This window comes from Balaenoptera musculus, chromosome 5, assembly GCF_009873245.2.
Source record: "Balaenoptera musculus isolate JJ_BM4_2016_0621 chromosome 5, mBalMus1.pri.v3, whole genome shotgun sequence".
NCBI lineage: Eukaryota > Metazoa > Chordata > Mammalia > Artiodactyla > Balaenopteridae > Balaenoptera > Balaenoptera musculus.
The window spans coordinates 115,157,960-115,179,241 of NC_045789.1; positions in this window are offsets into that span (position 1 = coordinate 115,157,960).

Consider the following 21,282-nt stretch of genomic DNA (forward strand, 5'->3'; position numbering starts at 1 on the left):
AAGATAAAGCTTCCGCCTGCCTAAGGTGCAGAATTGGATTGGTGACTCCACGTAAAGCAGAACCCTAACCTTAATGAAAATTAAACACACTGCACAGAAAGAGACAGACTGGAAAACTTTCGAATCTATTTTGTTGTACTTTCAGCCAACTATAGCGTTATGATTCTAATTTATATTAATTAATACAAAAATTATTTATGGGCAGGTTTAAAAAAATAAAAAGATCTTGGTAGGCATTACCATTGTTCACCAAAATACGGTTCTTCTGTATTTCTGGACATACAGGAAGATGCACTTCTCCATCCCCTTGAATCAAAGAGCGATCATGTGACTTGTTTTGGCCAATCTAATGTGAGGAGAACTGAGGCATCTTACTTCTGCTAGAAATCAGTGATCGATTTTCCAGCCTAACTCCTTCTTGCTTCAGTGATTGTGAAAGTGTATGTTGATGTGGAGGTGCCATATATTCAAGAGCAGCCTGGAATGCTGAATAAATACAGGGAGGGCACATGGTCTGGGGGCCTGTCCTATACCCACAGTGATGTGTATGCAAAGATAAATATTGGGTTGAGCCAAAGAAAACTTAGGCTTGTTGCTACCACAGCACAACTTAGAACTTCTTGAATGAATTAAGTAACTAAAGTAGAAGGTGAAGCAGAATTAAACCCCAGGAGAAGGAAGCTGGATAGAAGAAAATCTAAATCTTCTAACTATTCTTGAGTCTTAGGGAGAAAGAAGTTCTATATGTAAGAAACAGTAGAAAGTCCTATGACATGCTATATAACTTAAGCTATTTATTCCCTTCTAGTGGTACGAGCTTGAATGTTACCCTACTTATTTATCTGTAATTAATACCTTAATGAAATTTTATCTCGTTTTTAAAAAATTCTCTTTTAAAAGCCTTTGTTGCGCTGAAGCCAGAAAAGCTGAAGTCTAAGATTTTGAGCTCTAAAATTAGAAAATAGAATATGACTAAAAGAAAGTTTCAACATGCGTATCTTTTGGAAAAAACCAGAAACGTCTAGCATTGTATTAATGCTTTGTGGTGAGGTAATCTTGTAAAATTTACAGTGCCTAGGGAAAGATAATTAAAAATTAAATAGCTGGTACTGATGCTTAATATTTTAAGAAAATATAACACATTCCTGATCTTTTTGTACTTATGCGTTGTCTTTATCATTTTATTTTAGGCACCTGGATCTATTTTACCAAAATTTTCTAAAAAATCCTTAAGGCTCACTACTGAAAATATTCCCACCAAATGATTTCAGAAATAATCTTTATGGTTGGGAAGGCACTCCTGCATGTAATAATGAGAAAAGATTGTCAGTGAATTCCCAATAATATCTTTTAAAAAGTCTCATACATTGCCTTTCCTGTTTCACTCCTTATTGACTTTTAATATTAAAACAAACAACAATATTGTTTTTATTTCAAGGGTCAAGTTACAGAAAACAATAAACTGGCTAAAAGTAATACAGCACTATTACATAAAATCAAACAAGAAAACAAAGCTGTAAAATTCAGATTACCACTTTGTTCTTACTTTGGCTTGCTTGTGGGAATTTTTTGATGAAGTCTTTTAAATTTCATCAAAAAAGCCTCATACCAGTCAATGATAGTATGCGGGAGAAGAGGTTTTGCTATGTTTAAATTCCATTAGAGCATTGTGGGTTTTCATTTCCTAAGTGGACCTTTTAACTTCTGAAGTAAATCTTTTGAGGTCTAAGCTTATTTGCTCTCAGAAAAAATATGGTTTCAGTGACTTAGAAAAATAAAAATCTAAGAGAGTAGTAATTTTTAAAAACATGTACTTATGAAATATTTCCTAACCATGAACATGTAGCTAAAATTCATTTTTAAATTATTAGTTATAATGCATAAATTTCAATTTTTAATTAAATGGAATTGGCTAAACTGAGCATCAATCAATTGCAATTTTTTCTTCATTTTATTTACAGGAGGAAGCACTAACTAATAAGAAAACAGCTCATAACAGCGATATGGTAAAAAGAAAAAAGAATATTGAGTCATTTCATGATTCTTTTCCAAATTTTGCTGCTACATTTTAATAAAGGCCAGATTAAATTCTAGAGCCTCATGCAAGACAAAGTTTGCTTGACCTACATAGGGTCAATGATAAATTCACACTAGATAAATACATGATTATGTAAGATAAAAATGCATAAAAATAATGCTAATTTGTTTTTACCAATTGTATTGATTATATATATTCAAAATATTGCAAAACCAATACCTTCCTTAGGGATTACATCCTTCTTATTTACTAACTTGACTCTGAAGCTTCCAGTTAGACGTGGAAGATTGAACGGTCACTAACATTTATCTCCTTTTCTCATGAAAACTCATTAAAATAGGAATTCAAAATATATAAAACCCATAAGATCAAAGAGAACAAGGTAGGAAATCCCAGCAGTGGAGAGGCATGGTTCCTCACTTACAACATATTACCTCCAAGGGCATGACTGATATGAAAAAAAATTGTTTCCACAGCTCCTGGAAACTTCAGTTATTGAAGAATAAATCAGATGGGAAGCCAAAAACAGGAGATTGTATAAAAGTCTGTCTTTGGACTTCTCATTCCCAGGCACTTCCTTACAACTGATAAAGGTAATTTTTATTTTGAGACCAGAAAATGGGGACATCCCTCATGGCCCTGCCCATATCCAAAAATCTAAACCTAAGTCAGCTTTCATTTAATGGGAAATTCCTCACTGTCAAGGAAACCTAAAATATGCTAATCACAATCTCCCAACTCTAGAAAATACGGCCTGCTAGCCTTATGAGGAAATCTCTGACCTCCTAGCCAATCATGCCCTATTTCTGAGTTGCTCTTCTAATGTTCTCTAAAACCAAAATCCCTCAGGAAGCGTGCTCCACTGGTTGTGAGGCAGTGCACCAACCCCCCAATCCATGGATTGTTTCCCCTTGAATAAAGGACATGAAGCTTGTTACTAAATTGTTTTAGTTTTGTCATTTGAATGTTTTGTTATGACATGGGACCCTATGACAGGTGTTAAAGATTCCGGGGACTGCTCCTTGATGCAGGTGAAAGTACCACCAAGCCCTTTGATTCGCTGTCTTTGGCTATTCTCAAGGGGTCTGCAGTAGCTTCTCTCAGATCAAGCACTACTTACTTTGCATTCTGAGCTCTTCAAGCTTGTTTGTCCTAACCCTTCTGGATGGAAAATTGGGGTGTGAGAGACTGAAGATTTTTCACAGTGAGACTCAGTGGGCCACAACATTTGGGTTTGTGGCCAACCTCATCAACAAGGTAAATGCTTTTGGGAGGTCCTGACAGGTCTCAAGAACTGTGCACAAGCAGCCAGAAACATTAATGCTGGTTGAATTAGGAAGGCTTATTTCAACAATGGAAAATAATGGGAACACCTTTATTTCAATCTAAGAAAGCAAGATGGCAGCTGTTAAGGGACTCACAAAGCCTGGAGGTAAGTCCACAGTATAAACCACTGGGGGTCTTGCCTATTTCCTCCACTTTTCTTTCTTTGACTTTCTCATATTTTTTCAACATCTTAAGTTAATGTTTAATTAATTCTGTTCATTTTTAAAATGCAAGTATTTGACTTTATCTCAGAAAACAGTTGTGGCCACTAAAGCATTTGAAAGTATTCCCATTTTCAAAAATAATTTCTAATTGTAGGTAGAGCATTGTAATTGAGCCAAATTTTTAGAGGAATGTTATTTACTCAAATGAATAATTTTAGTGAAATTTTTTTCAGTTAATTTATAATTTTATTACTTTTTTGAAAGAAGGTGTGACTGATACAGTTTCTCCTCATTGGAGTTTATTGAGATTTTCTTCATGGTCTAATAATATTTGAATCTGTTTAGGAAAAAATAAGAGCTATCCTACAAATTTAGCTTTATTAAATGTGCTTTACAACACACAGTTGTTTATGCCAATGGGAGTAGGCAAAAGCAAAGATTATATTTTCTATTCATTTTGTATGTAAACTGTATTTTTACACAGAGAACATGGATATATGTATTTTGCATTTATTTTGAAAGATTGCGGGTGGCTGGTTAATGTCTCTTATTTGTGTGTACTTTATATTTGTATGTCTACGAATTTCTGGCATATATATTCAATGATATGTAGTTCAGCCAAATGTTTTTTTCTATGAGGATTATTTGCCCTCTCTAATACTTTTTGCCTTGAAATATACTTCACTCTTTATTGTTTATTATTCTAACTAATCTTGCATCTTTTTGTTTGAATTTCTTTGGTGAAATTTTGCTCAATCTGTTACTTATAATTGTCAATATTATATGTACTATAAATAATAGATATATTGGTCTTCAACAAAATTTTAAAAACCTTTTTTAAAGAAGTCTTTCACCATTTGATTATTTTATAAACGTTTTGTTTTGTTATTCTGTTTTGTGATTTCTGTTCTTGATGCTTTCATTGCTCTCATTTTATGTTATGGACTATTTTTCTTTATACTCTTTTATTTAACCTCTAGCAAAATTGGGTAGTGTACATAATGTTTTAAATTTCATTAGTGGTCATTTTGTGCTTATGCTCATTGCTAAATGTGTATGCTAACTCAATATTTTTTTATGCGTTTTAAGAATAAGGAAGGATCTAATTATGTCCTAAGAATTGGGATTGCATTTGACTATAACTGAAAATTAAACTACATTTATTTACAGAAATACAAGTTTATTTTTCTTATAAAAAACAAATCTGGAATTAGGTCATGGCTGTCATGGTCATGGTCTGGAAGTAGGTCATGGCATTAGTTTAGAGAAGTACAGAGGGGGGTCAATGTCCCCAGCATTATTTTGGCCTTTCCCTAATGGTCTTAAGATGGCTTCTCAAGCTCTAGTCATGAAAGATCTGTGGTCAAGGTATGAAGAAAGAGTCATCCAAATGTTTCACAGGAGTGACCCCTTGACTGGAGTCACTAACATCACCTTACCTGAGATGAGGAATGTTATTCCTTGTTATCCACTTCCATCCTCCTCCTAATTTAATATACGTATGTGTATATATCTATATATATCTATATCTATATATATCTATATATTTTTTTAGTTTATTAGATTTATTTTTCTTAGGAATTTTATGGTTTGTTTTCTGTCTTCTCTTTGAGAAGGTATTTCTCTGATTTAATGTTTACTTTACATTTTATAAAATGATATATAAAATTATTTAGACAAAACATATTTAAGTGTTCTGAAGTGATTTTTAGTTGTGTCTTTTGATACATTACTGGTAAAATGTGAGTTATATTTTATATATTCCATAGAATTAATATCACCATGTTCTCTTTGCAAATTCTTGGAGTCTCTAACTTATTTCCTTGAAGGTCCAGAAAAATGTCTCAATATTAGAAAACAAAAATGGTCATGCACTACTGAATTTTGTTGTTGAGAAATCTTTAGGCAGTATGATTTTTGTTCTTTCCTCACATTTTTTCTTTTCGGTTGGATGTTAGTTTTTCTGCACGAATACTTATATATTATTTTATTTTTAAAAATTAAGGAAAAAAATCCACCTACCTATTTCAAGGGTGGAGGCTTATTTTTACTTATTTTGAGAAATCTCAATGAGTTATTACCATTTATAAGTTTTAGTCATTTTTAAGATCACTGTTTTTTAAAAATCTGTTTTAATTTGATTATTGTTTTGACTCTACTAGTTCTGGTTACTTCTGAATGTCAGACATCCATTTCAAGATTTCTAGCAACCTCTTACATATTATTTTGATCTCCTTGATATTTTCTTCCATATCCAGTGGGTAGTTCTCAAGTTTTGTCTCAGTTTTCAGATATTACTTTCTGTAGTGTTCAGTTCTTTATAATCTCTAAATTTTAATATTGCTTTTAACGTGTTAATTACCTTACAATATTTTTTCTCCCACATAATCTTTTCATGCATTTTAGTCCCTTTCCTTTTCATTTAAGTTTGTTACGTTATCTCATTTTTCATCATAGTCTCTTCTTTGACATATTGTCAGAATTTTAAAGGCTTAGTAATTTCATCATGCTTCTTTTGTTGTACTGAACTCAAGTCCCCCTTTGTTTCGTGGTGCCGAATCTTTTAATGTGCAGATCTATGTAGCTAGGCCAGCAGTCCACAGTGTGGTTTTGTGTGGAGGCTGCTACCAAGCATAGAGGATAGTAGCAAAGCTAATCAGAACCCCCTCTGGCCTCCACCACCAGCCAGGAATTTAAATATGAGTGCAAGAAATACTTTCAGGTGACTATGGGGGAAGAAAGAGAGGACATTCGGAGAGACATGTGAGTCATGTTAATATCAGGAAACTAGAATAAAGGTTAGGAAATTGGGTTCATACCATCTCCAGAGCTTCAGTCATGAATCCAGTACCCGTATTTTCTACCAATTTCTTTCAGGAACGGCACCATTCATGACAACTAGGTATCCATGAAATTTCTTCTTATGTATTATTCCACCTACATTTTTATAACAAAAAGGTCTATCTTGTGTTTGCTGAGTCAGTTACAGTTTCTTTTTTTTTTTTTTTTTTTTTTATGGGAGAGCAGTGGCGCCCATGACGGGTCGTGGAGATTCAGAAAACCAGCTCACCTTCCTATGGGTCTCTTCACCCGCCAGACATATACTTTGGAAACATACTTTTGTTCTAAAAGTTTATTTTCTGTACTGAAGTGGCTGAGCAGTGTGATTTGGAGACTTCCTACTCTTTTGAGGTTATCTAACATTGCATTGTCCAGTATAGTAATTTCCATTTTTCTTAAGCCTCATTGATATTAAGAAATGTTTTATGTCTCTACCAAGCGTGTGTGTAAGTGTGGTTCACCATTATAGTTGTTAAACTATATACAGTTTCTTGATTATTTCTACTTTTGGTATTATGCTTAGAGGGACACTCTCAATTTCAAATCCAAGAGTATTGACATATTTTGTTGACTTGTATAGTTTCAGGTTTTGCTCTTTAGTGTATCTATGTTTATCTCACTACATGATAGGTGGTCAGGCTTAACCTTTTTTTCCTATGTAAATAACTAACAATTGCCACCATCTTGTATATTAGTGCATTGTACCTAATAATTTATATGCCTTGTACACAATGTTGTTACTAATATTTCAGTGATTTCTTGAAAAGTGAACTCAAGACAAGGTTGAGGAAAGGACATTGTATTTTATTTTTTGCCAGAGTTCCTTCTACTTACTTGATGCAATTCTAAGCTCACTGTGCTTAAAATAAACTCTTTCTGCTAAATTAAATATAACTTTTAATTGTAGTACCTTCATACAATATCGCTAATCAGAAGCCTGTCTCAGGTTCATACAAATGTGCTCTAAACATACAGCTTTAACCTCCACTGATTCAAGGACTCTGTCATTATCCCATTTTCCAGGGTGAGGTTATTTCTAATTACTGCACATCCTGGTGTTTAATTTCATGTGATAAGCTTGAAACTAATAGATGAATGGTTCTGCTTGTAATCTGAGGACAAAATAATTTGGATAGAATGGCAGGAAAAAAAAAGCACTTTAAAAAAACGACAAAGGTGAATTTCACAAAGCCAAACATATTTTGAATAAGGTTTACCGACAATCTTTCTGCCTGCAAAAACAAAACAAAAGCCCTTTTACCTTTGCAAAACCCATTGAAAAACAGATTAAAATGAAAAAGACAGCCATTTTGCTGTTGGTTAACATACAATGTCTTTTTAAAAAATCACAGAGAACTAATGTTTTGTATCAGATACCTAATTATTTTTTATTTTGTTTTTTGATAGTAGTGAGGCATTTTTAAAAAAAAATATTCAAATGAGTATTCAGAGTCAAACTCAATTTTACTCTACCTCTTTTCAAAAATGATTCCTTCACAAATCATTCCTTTCTCTGTTCTAAATTTATATATATATATATATATAAAGATAATATCCACTGATGCTTTATGAACTTTAAAATATATGATTAGTGGTATAACTGTTCAGATTTATCAGTAGTATAAGGTTAGCAAAACACTCCTCTATGCAGTGTACATTTGTGAAGAAGAGGGGTGCTTTTACTGCTGAAGGAGTCAGGGGTGAGATACAAGCTGTCTAAAGAAACGCACATTATATTTAAGCATAGTTTGATATTCCCTTGCTGTTCACTCTTTTGAGTGCAAAAAGTGGTTTTTGCTAACTCCATTTTGCTGCTCATGGAAAGCTGAAAAATCAATAGCTGCAGGATGATGAAACCTAAATCCATTTGATTCCTTTCCACCATTGTCATTATGCAGACAGTCAAGTGTGATGTATTTAGTTCATGCAGTACTTATTACTCTCAAGCACAGCTTCTCATCAGGGAAAAATTAGACCAGATGAGAAGTAATCAAGAAATTCTGGAGAGGTTGCAAAGAGGTTCCTTTTAAAGGCTTCTTTTTTTTTTCTCTGTCTTTGGATCTCAGTCTTCTGGAAGAAAGAAATGTTCAAATCTCTATCACAAAGTTCCAGAAAGTTCTGCAGAAATATTTTGTGTCACTATTTTCTTCAATATTTTTATTTGGTAACAATCATAACAATAAAGGACACAAGCTGAATAAATGCCAAATTAAGAAATTTACCCCCATACTAAAGCTACCAGAGTTATCGCTTTTGACAGAACTGAACCCCCCCCCCCCCAAATGCTTAAACTGATTTGGATATTTTCATTTTTACTGAACAGACCATTTAACTTATAGACAGAGAATGCAAAGTGATTGTATAATCCAGAGATTCAGAGCATGAAATGCCTGGATTCAAATCACATTTCTGTTAATTACTAGCTATTTGATTAATCTGGGACACGTCCTCTCTGCCAATTTTATCATCTGTATAGGGAATCATAATAACAACAACCTCAAATTTTTGGTGAGAAAATAAAATAGGTAATCAATATAAAGCATTTAACAAAGTAAACATTCAATATGAGTTAGTTGTTATTATTAATCGCTTCTGTGGCAATGATTGAGTTTGAATATGCACCAACTCTTTTCTATTTTAGCAATGCTTTTGAGATCTGAATTGAATGTTATAGATATTTAACTGATAAAACCTCCTATATCACATTTCTGTAATGAATATGTTACTATAAATGATCAAACGATCATCTGGTCCAGCCTCCTGTTTTACTAGCTGAAACTCTAAAATAACAGAGGGTCTAAGTGATTTGCCTGAAAGTAAACTTCCATGATTGGTGGACATCCAAGACTACAGTTTGGATGTCCTGACTTTCAGAAGTGTCTCCTGCCTTTATACTCCCATCTGTGAGTCCACCTAGACTTCCTTTTCAGACATGGGAGGACAAGATAGGTTCCAGATTATAGAAACTAGAATTTAAGGTGAACACTTGGTCACAGGGCTGTACATAAAGATTATCCTTACTACAAGTGATACAACTGGCTGATTACTTGGGAGGAATCAGGAGTTGGCAAAAACTACTATCTCTCTGACCAATGGAGTAAGAGCCATTGTGGTAGGAAAAGCCAACTGCAAGACACTGAAACTGCCATACTCCTACCAGACAAAATAAGTAAAATAAGGCAGTGCTACATCTCTGGAGAACGGTCTACCCTCATAGACTTTAAGGATGTTGAAGATGAGGCCTCCATCATTTCTGTGTTCAATTCAACTGTGTCGGTTTTGCAGAATCCAGATGGATTGTAACAAGCAATAGTGGATTACCATAATTGTAACCAGTTGTTAGCCCCTATGACATTTATAGTCCTAAAGAGGTATCTTTACCTAAATATGTCAAGGCAGCCTTTGACAAGTAGTATGTTGCTATTACTACGATAAATACATTCTTTTCACTCTCCATCAGTTGAGAGGATCCAAAACTCTGCCATTTGTGGAAAGAACACAGGAATGTACTATCTTGCCCTAAGGCTAGGCTAACACTACTTGTTTCTGCTCAAAAATAATCTGCATTACCTTGATTATCTTGATATTCTGCAGAACATCCCACTGGCTCACTATTTTAATTATATCATGAAAATTGGACTCAGTAGCAGGAAATGGCATATATTTAGTATGTCATGCTAAGACACATGGATGTCTGCTTGGGGGAAATAAACTCTACAAAAATTCAGAGACATTCTCTATTAATACAAGTTTTTCGATTGTATAGCTAGGGAGGTTATGTAATGTGGGCAGGAGTGTGTCCAGTATTCAGGGGATATACTGGACTCTCTCTTGTTACTTCTATGCTTTTGTTGTGACCATAGCCTAACAAGGACAAGGCAATAAAGAACTCAGAGCTTTATGGGATTCTTTAACAAAGAATCAGCCCACTATGAGAGCAATCTAGTCCAGCTGAATTGCTGATTCAGGCTAAGAAAAATCTAGAATGAATTCAGTGACCATTGCATATGGTTTGTTGTATTATGTACGAAAGATAGTTAGCCCCCAGTTTGAAAGCGCAATGACAGAAAAGACCAAAATGGTGCAAGAGGTAGACAGTATCAGATGCCTAGGCTGCCTCACCCCTCATCTTCTTTGTCTCATACATAATTCTAGCTGAGGCTTTGTGGACAGTCCTGCATGGGCTTTTGCAACATCTGGTGTCAACAGTATCTTGTTTCAAGGATTCTCCAGAGCTGCAGACACAAATGGGAGTTACTCTCAGTAGTAATCCAAAAACAAAGTGCAGTCAGTGCCCTTGAGAACAACCCTAACCAATGCCAAAAGAGCAGTCAGTGCCCTTGAGAACAACCCTAACCAATGCCAAAAGAGTAGTCAGTGCCCTTGAGAACAACCCTTAACCAATGCCATGGTGGAAGCAGATGCGTTAAACTCAGGTGGAAATGTCCTCCTTTGAATATCCCAATTGAAACTGAGCCTCTGTTCACAGCAACGAGTATTATTTCACACTTACAGTCTTTTCTCCTTCCCTCAGTTCTCCAAGTTTTGAACTCCTGCTCACTGAAATTAATTCCTAAAAATACCTGCATCTAAGTCCTTGTTTTGGGCTCTGTTTCAAGGGTTTCCCAGGCAAGGCATCCTCTGAAAGTAAATCTAACATACTAAATTATGTAGGCTGGTAAGAGAAATATATATTTTGGTACGGCAATTATATCACAAGTTCAACTGATGAATAAAAATATTTCTTTCAATTATGAGACCTATACTTTGTCATATGATTCTTTTCACATAACTACTTCCATAATCAATTTCATAAACTAACTTTAGTTTATATATGTATATTATATGTATACACACCCCCCCATATATATCAATATATATGAAAGGCAAATTTATAACATTTATTCCCTATTTATTGATCACCACTATACATTTTAAACCAAGTTTGTTTCTTCCCTTGAGCTAGTTCCACCCAAACCCCTGCTACCTTTAGTTTCAAAACTTCTCAGCCTCTGAAATTTTAAAGAACTATATTACATCATAAATGAATTAGAGAAAAACAGAGAAAGGTCTAGTACTTCCAAATGTAGTTCAGGAATCGTGGGGGAATTAGATAAGGGAATCCAAGTGCTTCACTGTTTGAATGATATATTTGTAATGATATTAAATTTAGTAGGATTAAACACATAAGAGAATTGTTAAACTCATGTGCAAATTTACTTTAGTTACCTCTTATTGCGTATTGTTCCTGGAAACACTCTTATTATATTGTGAATCTCTGTGGCATGTATTCATTAGAGTCTTTTATTACATTTTGGAAAGCCAGAAGTACAATTTATATCAATTTGCTTTCCATACTTCTTAGGGGATTTGACTGAATGTGAAGAAAGTTCTTCTGAGTTCCTGCATGATATACTGTTAATTGGGATATATACCTGTACAAGCTCACTTGTTAAAATGTCTAACACTTTCAGATAATTCACTGTTGAATATAAAAGACTACCTGCCAGCATCACAAGGTCTAAAAATATTATCTCTGAACACACACACACACCCCTTGATTTTCTTTGATACACTTTTGCATTTGGAGGAGGAGAGGCATGGAGAATCAGAAAAGTATGGGAAGGAAACTTTCTCATATGATCTATAGCAAGTCATTTACTGAGCTGTGTTTATTATATACAGGTATTAGTCTTTAAAGGCTCTCTGAGTAGTAGGTTTTATTTTCTTATTTTTTTAACAGGTGAAGATATACATTGGGGCCTGAGGTTAGACAATTTGCCTAGGTTTCACAGCTAATAGGTGGTGAAATAAAATTGAAATCCTTCTGACTTTGTTTTAAATTTTAATATTTTCATAACCACTTATTTCTTTTTTTGATGAATGTATTAGGCTTTTGCTTTAAAAGCTTACTTATTTAAGATTTTGGCATGCAATTATTGTGAATTGATATCTTACATAATTTTCTGTTACCTAATATATTTCATTCCCTCTTTGCAACCTCAATCAAGACATTTATCAAATTATGTTAACAAAAGGTTAGGCTCATCTAAAACTTTTTCTAGACTGTGTGTTCTTTAAAGGAAATGATTTCATAAACTGGATTATAACGGTGTACGTGAAAGACATACTTTTCATTGATTAGCAGTAAAGGTGTATGATTGTATCTCTGTCTTGTATATTATACTCTATGAATTTGTTTCTTTAATATTGCTACGCATATTGGGGAAAATAAATTTATTTTAAAGATATTACTATTTATACACTTGATGAGTTATTTAAAGTAGGTAAAATATTCAAAAAATAATTTGACTTTGTACTTTGAATACTGAAATGGCCAAGAATTTTCAAGAGATATAAGAAAAAAGGAATAAATTACATATAATGAGAGAAGATTCTGAACTACTGATTTGAAGAAAATAAAATATTGATCTATGTAATATGACTCTATACCAAAGTACAGACTTTTTAAACCAGGCTTAATTAAATATCACTTTGCCTGGTAATTTTTCTGGTCCGAAGACATGATTTCATATGAACTTGTAAAGACTATTCTATTCCAAATGCAAAACTAACTGAAAGGCCAATAGTCACGTAAAAATGCTTTTTGCCTTTTGTGCCTCTACAGTGAAATCACATGTGTTATTACTAGCAGAGAGAGACTTGAAAAATTCTGAAGTTACTTCACCGTTTGTTAACTAATTCCAATAACTTGACAGATATTTCTATATTGTCAAGAAGTTCTTCCAAAGCCTAGTACTACTTTTTTTTTCAGTTGTTTTCTAAGACTCTTCTCTTAACTGATGTCTGGTCCTTGATAAGTATTATAACAGAATATAGCATTTAATTTTTGTAGCATTCCACATCCTGTTCCCTGGTTTTTGAAGGAGACCAACAATATATTCCTACTTCAATTCTCACGATTACTTAGATCTAAACTTATCTCTTACATGAAGAAAATGAATTTTTTTCTAGGTATTTAATATTTAACAATTATTTATAATATTATTATTAAATATATTTTTTAAATTTACTAAATTTATTTTTCACTTTACTTTGTAACTTTCATTCGGTTACAAAAACTCTGAGCGATTTTAATTAATTTTTCCACCTTACCACATTTTTTTTTAAAATGCATTCTGTAAGATAAGGAATCTCTTTAATAGCTAATGTAAACACAAAAAATATGAACTCTAGAAAGTATATTACAAATGCCCTAACACCTCTGAGAAACCCATATTTTCATTTGAAAAAAGATAAAATAAATTTGACATTCTTAATTGTAATGAAATATTAAAAATCAAATATGCTAGGATGAAGTTTTAAAAATCCCACTATACACATATATTAATCTAGGTAGGCACCTTTAAATCTTTGTACTGGCATTGTTGAGTCTAGAAATTCCTAGACTTCAGGAATAAAAATGGAAATAATATTGTATAATTTCCAAGTAAACTCCTTTTAGTCAAGAATATATGCATGCAAATACCTTCTAGAAGTCAGAATTGCCTTGCTAGACTGAAAGCAAGCTTAAATGCAATAACTCCTTCCAAATGGGAAACTTCCTCTAGTTAACAGATTCAAACTTCCTAACCATTGATGAAGTTCGGAGTAGAATACTATCATCTTCATGGATGCTAAGCCCCAGGCATAAGGGAATAACTAATTTGATTCTAAATGAAGCTGCATTCTCTCAGATTTATCAGTCCTTTGTAGCTAATGTATATTTTAAAATGAAAATTTTTACAGAGCAGATATCAAAGAGCTATGGAAGGTTAATTCTTATTTAAAGGAAAATGATCTCAATATTTTGTCTACTATATGTTCGTTAATAAGTTAAATACTGAATAGAGTTTTTAGCGTTAGTACTTAACAATCAGTTTGTATAAGTACGATTCCTTTGAGGAGGTGGCATAAACCATTAATAGTCTGCCTTGAGCAAAATTCAAACAAGTAAATTTCTTTTTCTTGTTAACTGATATAAAGGAATGATCAATGAGTACTTGTGCTACCTGGCTTTTGATCATGTGGGGAGAACACAGGAAGACACATATGAGAAGAATACTGTAGTTAAAAGGTTAAAAGTGTGGGTTCTGTAGCTTGACTGTCTGGATTTTGATTTTGACTTTCACTTACCGGCATTTGAACTTGGAAAAGTTACTTAAGCTCTGCGCACCTCAGTTTTTCTTCTGTAAACTGGGTGTAATAATAGCACACACTTAATGTGAATAATGCCTGGCACATAGTAGATGCTCAAAAAACGTTAGTTATTAATATTATGAGAAATGAAATGTGTGTATTTAATGTTCAAACACTGGAGAGTTCTTTTTTTCTTAGTCACTATTTTAATTAGTTTGATGTTTGTATCCTAAAACCTTCCTAAAATTTTGAACAATGTTTAGGAATAACATTGAAGTTTATTTTTCCTGAGAATGTTATAATGTTCCTTGAAATAAATACCCTGGGTTATATTAACTTAGCTCAATATTGTGGTGGTACTTTTTATGTTGTATTACTTTAACAATATAGAAGGTTAGAGCTGGAAGCAAACTTAGAGGTCATTATTTAAAAGAGCGTGGGTCTAGACCCAGACAGATATTATAACCTTCTAAATATCACCATCAAGGAAGTAAAGGACCTGCAACAAGAACATAGGCCTTCTGAGACTTAAATCTGTGTTTTTCTTGTAAAACTACTCTCTCTTCTTCTCAGCTCTGAAATTGCATTTTTTTAAATAAAAGTGCACACATTTTTCTTCTTTATATATGTATTCTTTAGAAATGAGAAATGCTATTATGATTGGAAAATAAATGTCAGGCTAATTTATATGTAGACAGCATTTTCCTAGTTTTTTGATTCTAAATAATCCTTATACTATTGAACAAATGGTTAGACATTTTTCACATCTCAGGATATAAGACCAATACTGTTAAATCTTTAATCATGCCCAGAGGCAATACATCAAAGGAATCAACTATTGTAATGATGATGACTTCAATTAACTATTTTGTAGTCCACTAATGAATTTCATTTAAGTATTCTAAGAACTTTCCAGGCATCATTACCATAATCTTCAGTATTCCTATTTGGTATTTATTTCAGTCCTGAACATAATAAATAGAAAAGCACAGTCCCTGCAGTCAGATAACTTTCATTTCTTAGTAGAACATACTGCAGAATAATATGTTGACAAAAGGAAATATTTGCACCAAAATTTTACTACTGTAGATTAGTGACAGGTCTGTGTTGGCTCTTTACCAGAAAAGAAAGAGGAGGGAAAAACAAATGAGGGATTTTTATTTATTTTTTTTGGTTGTCAGAAAGCCAGACAACAGCTCCTGCTAAATATTAAAGCTGCTACAATCTCTAAATGAAGGTGAGATATGCACTTCCTTCACAAAATACATGTGAGAAAGATAACAAGTAGTATTCATGACCTTTAACTCTGGAGAGCTGAGACATTTACTAACAATAGGATCCTGGATCTTGTGATAGTCTCCTTATCCAAATTAATTCTCTTAAACCTAACCTCTACCTTATTCCACCAAGCATCTCCTTCTATAAAATAATTTCTCCTTTAACAGCTCTGTGTCTTTGTGAGTCTCAATATATGTTTGGGTTTAACAATAACTGTCAACTTATTTAAAGTGTATCTGGCAGTTCCCGGTAGGCAAAGTAAATGAGTGAGCATATGCATATACGCCTATTATTTTAAAACCTGGTGGTCTCCTTGACTAACTAACAGGTTTTCTTGACATGTGAAAACGCCACAGAAATTCATCTGCATCTGAACTTCGTCTTAAGTGAAAGAATCCTGCTTATCTTCCTGGGAATAGGAAAAAAAAAATGATGTTTATGCTCAGTTTCTAATACCTTAAGAATAATTCCAAAAGGGAAGAAAATGGAGTTTATCTACAAGCTACTGAAGGCAATGCTGTGACCACCTGTGTCTAGGATCTCTGTACTCATCTCTGCACAAATGGTGACATTTCTGCAAATTTATAATGCATAGTACCTTTATATTTTCACCTCTGTCTGGAATGCAGTGTATCTAAAGTATAGTTTAACTCCTTTCTCACAAACACATAAAAATAGATCCGAATGACATCTGTGTGAATCCTATAATTTTAAACAAATATTAGTTTGTTACTACAATTTCTGTCCCACTTAACAGGTAGAGACAAAAAGTATATAGAACTTAAATAACATACTATTTATAAAACCATGCATTAGAAAATATTTTTCTTTTTTGTTTATTTTAAAATTTCAGTTGATGAATCTGATCACTTAGTCAGAGAACAGTTTCTTTATTAATCCAAGTAAAACAGATTATCATCGATTAAAACCTTAATATTTCATTTTAAACGCATTCCTTATTGCCTGTCTCAGTGTGACATTTCCAAGAACTGCTGCTCCTAGCCTTCTAAACTGTGTGCATGCCCATCCCTCAGCTAATGATACGCCTCCCCTTGCTTCCCGGATAATTCTTTTTGTGTACCTAGATTGAGCTAAGCATGTCCATCCCTTTGGTGCTGTCCTGAGCCTCTACAGTTAACTTTTTTGTTTTTTGTTTTACCTTTATGCTGCTGTTGTTCTCATAAGCATTTAGGAAAAGTCACAGAAAAAAGGACATTAAGATACAGCGCTCCAGTGCAGCAGGAGTTATGGTGTGAAACCAGGTATCTGAGCAAGTTGCCAAATTGTGGATTCAAGAGCAGAAGAACAAAAAGCACTTTATATGTAACAGAATCTTGATCCTATGAGACAGCAAAACAAGAATGCCATTTTTAGAGCCAGACTATGATAACAAATGTGAAAAGCCTGACTTCATTATCCCAAATCAGTTTTGTTAAGCTACAGATGTACAGGAATATAGTCAGTTCATTTGTTTTCAAACTGCTTTTCATATAGTTGTTCATAGTATTTTCTTTTTTTTAAATTAATTAATTAATTAATTTATTTATTTTTGGCTGTGTTGGCTCTTCGTTTCTGTGCGAGGGCTTTCTGTAGTTGCGGCAAGCGGGGGCCACTCTTCATCGCGGTGCGCGGGCCTCTCACTATTGCGGCCCCCCCTGTTGGGAGCACAGGCTCCAGACGCGCAGGCTCAGTAGTTGTGGCTCATGGGCCTAGCTGCTCCGCGGCATGTGGGATCCTCCCAGACCAGGGTTTGAACCCGTGTCCCCTGCACCGGCAGGCAGACCCTCAACCACTGCACCACCAGGGAAGCCCCATAGTATTTTCTTATTATCTATTTTGATGGTTAGTAGTAATTGTTCAAAATATTTGCTTCAATGTGGTATATATATATATATACACAATATACACATACATACACAATGGAATATTATTCAGCCATTAAAAAAATGAAATAATGTCATTTGCAGCAACATGGATGGACCTAGAGATTGTCATACTAAGTGAAATAAGTCAGAGAAAGACAAATATCATATGATATCGCCTATATGTGGAATGTAAAAAAATGATATAAATGAACTTATTTACAAAAGAGAAATAGACTTACAGACATAGAAAACAAATTTATGGTTACGAAAGGGGAAAGGGGGTGGAGGGATAAATTAGAAGTTTGGAATTAACAGATACACACTACTATATATATAAAATAGATAACCAGCAACAACCTATTGTATAGCACAGGGAACTATATTCAATGTCTTGAAATAACCTATAATGGAAAAGAATCTGAAAAATCATATAAATATAAATATAAATAACAGAATCACTTTGCTGTACACCTGAAACTAACACAACACTGTAAATCAACTATATTGCAATAAAAAAATAAAATTTGAAAAAATTGCTTCAATTTTCTATCATTCTTCCTTATACAACCACTCCCTCTAGGAATGACTTCCTATATATATGCTAATGTTTATAGGAATGCTAATTCTATATATACTGTATTTCCTGGCCCATTTGACAACAGAGTTGGCCATGTGACTTACTTTGGTCAACTGAACATTAAAAGTATGACATGTGCCCAACAGTTTTTTTTTTGTTTTGTTTTGGTTTGGTTTTTGTTTTGGCCACACCATACAGCTTGTGGGATCTTAGTTCCCTGACCAGGGATTGAACCCATGCCCTCAGCAATGAAAGTGTGGAGTCTTAACCACTGGACTGCCAGGGAATTCCCCCCAACAGTTTTAAGATAAGAGCTAGCATGTAATCAGCAAGCTCCAGAGCAAAGAGGATTTGGAACTGATAAACAGGTAAGCATGAGGAATTCAACCAGAAGAGATAATAATCCTTTGTTGTTGTAAACCAATGAGATTTGGTATTATCTGTTACTACAGCATAACTTAATCTCAGTTGACAAACACAATATCTGCTTTGTTCATAATTATGCCACTTTTTTATTTGTTCCTTCTCACTCATATTTTGTTGAACATCTAACCAGAAAATTGGCTTTTTCATTTTTTTCTTCAAAAAAACAATTTCACTTTTTCAATCTCTATTTTATCTCTGTTTCTTCTTTTGTAGATAGAGATTATCCCTGTTAATAGAAGGTACCTTTACTTTATCATCACTTTCTTCTACTTCCTTTGGGCATATTCTGTAGTTCTTTTCAAATTTCTTAATGTGGATCATTAGCTTATTTTGTTTTAATATTTCTGTTCTCTAATATATACTTTTTAAGGTATAAATTTCCCTTCTCATTACTATTTTGCTTCAGCCCACAAGTTTTAATGTACAATAGTTTTGTTTGGTTCAGTTTTACAGTCTTTGAAATGAGGAACTTAGAGATATGTTTTTAAAATTCAAAACAGATGTTGTTTTCTTTGCTTATATTATCCTTATTGACTTCTAATTTAATTGTATTGTTTGCAGAGTGTTCTGTATGATAATGATTTTGAACATTTTTAGACTGTTTTAGCGCCAACTTTACAGTCAGTTTTTATAAATGTCCCTTGTGTGCTGTAGAATAATTTTTTTCTTATTGCTAGGTGCAAGGTTCTATATACGTTCAACAAATCATACTTGTTGATTTCATTATTCAAATATGTCTTACTTTCCTAAATTTTTTCACCTTAATTTTTTCACTAATGAAAGGATTCTGTTAAAGTTTTCAACTAAAATGATGAATTTGCCCATTTCAAGGAAGTCTCTTGCATATTATTATAGATTACAGGCAATTTTATTAAGAATACAAGTTCAGAGTTGTTATACCTTCTCGATGAATTGAATCTTTAATCATTTTATAATGTCCTTAATGTTGCTTTTTCTTGATGTTATTTTGTATAATATTAACAGTGTCAATATCAGCTTTAATTTGGTTAATATTTTCTTGGTATATATCTTCTATTTTTTTTCTTTCCGTGTTTTCTTTTTCTTTTTTTTTTTTAGTTTTAGGAAAGTCTCTTATAAACATCACACCCCTAATTTTCAGAAGTCCAATTTGACAATTTCTTGCTTCTAAATGAAGAGTCTGTCTGAGGCTAGTTGCCTATTGAAATCTGCTTCTGTTTTTCTCTATTTTTCCATTTTCACTGTGTTTCTACTGACTTTCTAGCCTTTGAGAAAAGTTTTATTTTTTGTACATTTGTACCTTGTATTCTATTTCTTTCTGTTCCTTTGGAAGCTGAACTTTATATTTCTTTTCTTCTAGAGGTTATTATTTGGAAATTATACTTTCTAAAGTGTAGCATATATACTTGAACACCATTCCAAAAAATATAAGGACCTTAGAACACTCTAACTTATACTAATTCCTTATGAAATTTCATGCCATTTTTGGCCAAGAGTTTGTTTATTTTTAACAAACAAAAAGATATTGTAATAACTATTGTTTATACAAACAAGGTATGGTTAGATTTAACTGTATTTATTTTTTTTCTCACTGATAGTATCGTTTTCCTTCTTCCTAAAGTATATTTTTTAAAACTCTCTTTAATTTAGGTCTGTTTTTGGTATAGTATCACTTTTCTTGATCTGAAGATGTTTTATTTTACTCACATTCTTGCAAGGTTTTATTTTTTTTCCCCATAAAGATTAATTATTGGTTTTTTTTTAAAGGAGTTCTCTTTCTCTGGCTTTAAGATATTCTTTTAGACATTCCTGTGTCTAGTTATATTTTGACTCATCTGTGTGTGGGCTTCTTTTACTCATTATATTTGATATATATTGTGTTTCTTGTACCTGTGAATTTAGGCGTTTCATCAGTTCTGAATAATTTCATTCTTTATTTCTCAAATAATTCTTCTCTTTCAAGTTTCTCCATTTCTGTATATGTGTTTAGAACTTATTTTCTATACCTTTAAATCACTTTTAAAAATAGCTTTCTTTGTCTCTCTAAGTCCACTTCGAGTAAATTCTTTAGAATTTTCTTTCAATTGAATCATTCTCTTTCGACTATATCAACCATTGCTACTTAATTCATATTTTAAGTATTTTTTCAACATTTGTATTTTTTATTTAAGAATATTTTGTTCTTTTTCAAATATGCTTATTGACTGCTCACTTGTTATTCTAATTTTCTGTTCTTAAACATCCACTCATAGGAATGTATATACACACATTTCAGATAACTTTAATATCCAAAGTACTGAGTAGTCTAAAATCCGTCCTTTTTTGGGCTAATTCTCATTAATGATATTTTGCTTGATTGTATATTAGTTGATTCTTGATTTTGCGCTCATATATAATTTGATCACAAACTGGGAAATGTGGAGGCCTAAATTGATGAGATTTTTTTCCACAGGAGATTCGCTCTTGCTTCCCTGTGATTTAGAGTCCAATGTGATATTTGATATGTGGCTCCTCTCCTTGATGCCAGGAACACGCTTAGAGCAACCCTTCCTTTTACATGTGCTCATAGCTCAATACTGGTTAAGATCACTTCTTATGATTTCTCCTCTTTCCTGTGAGTCTCAAATACCAATTTGTGCATAATCTGCA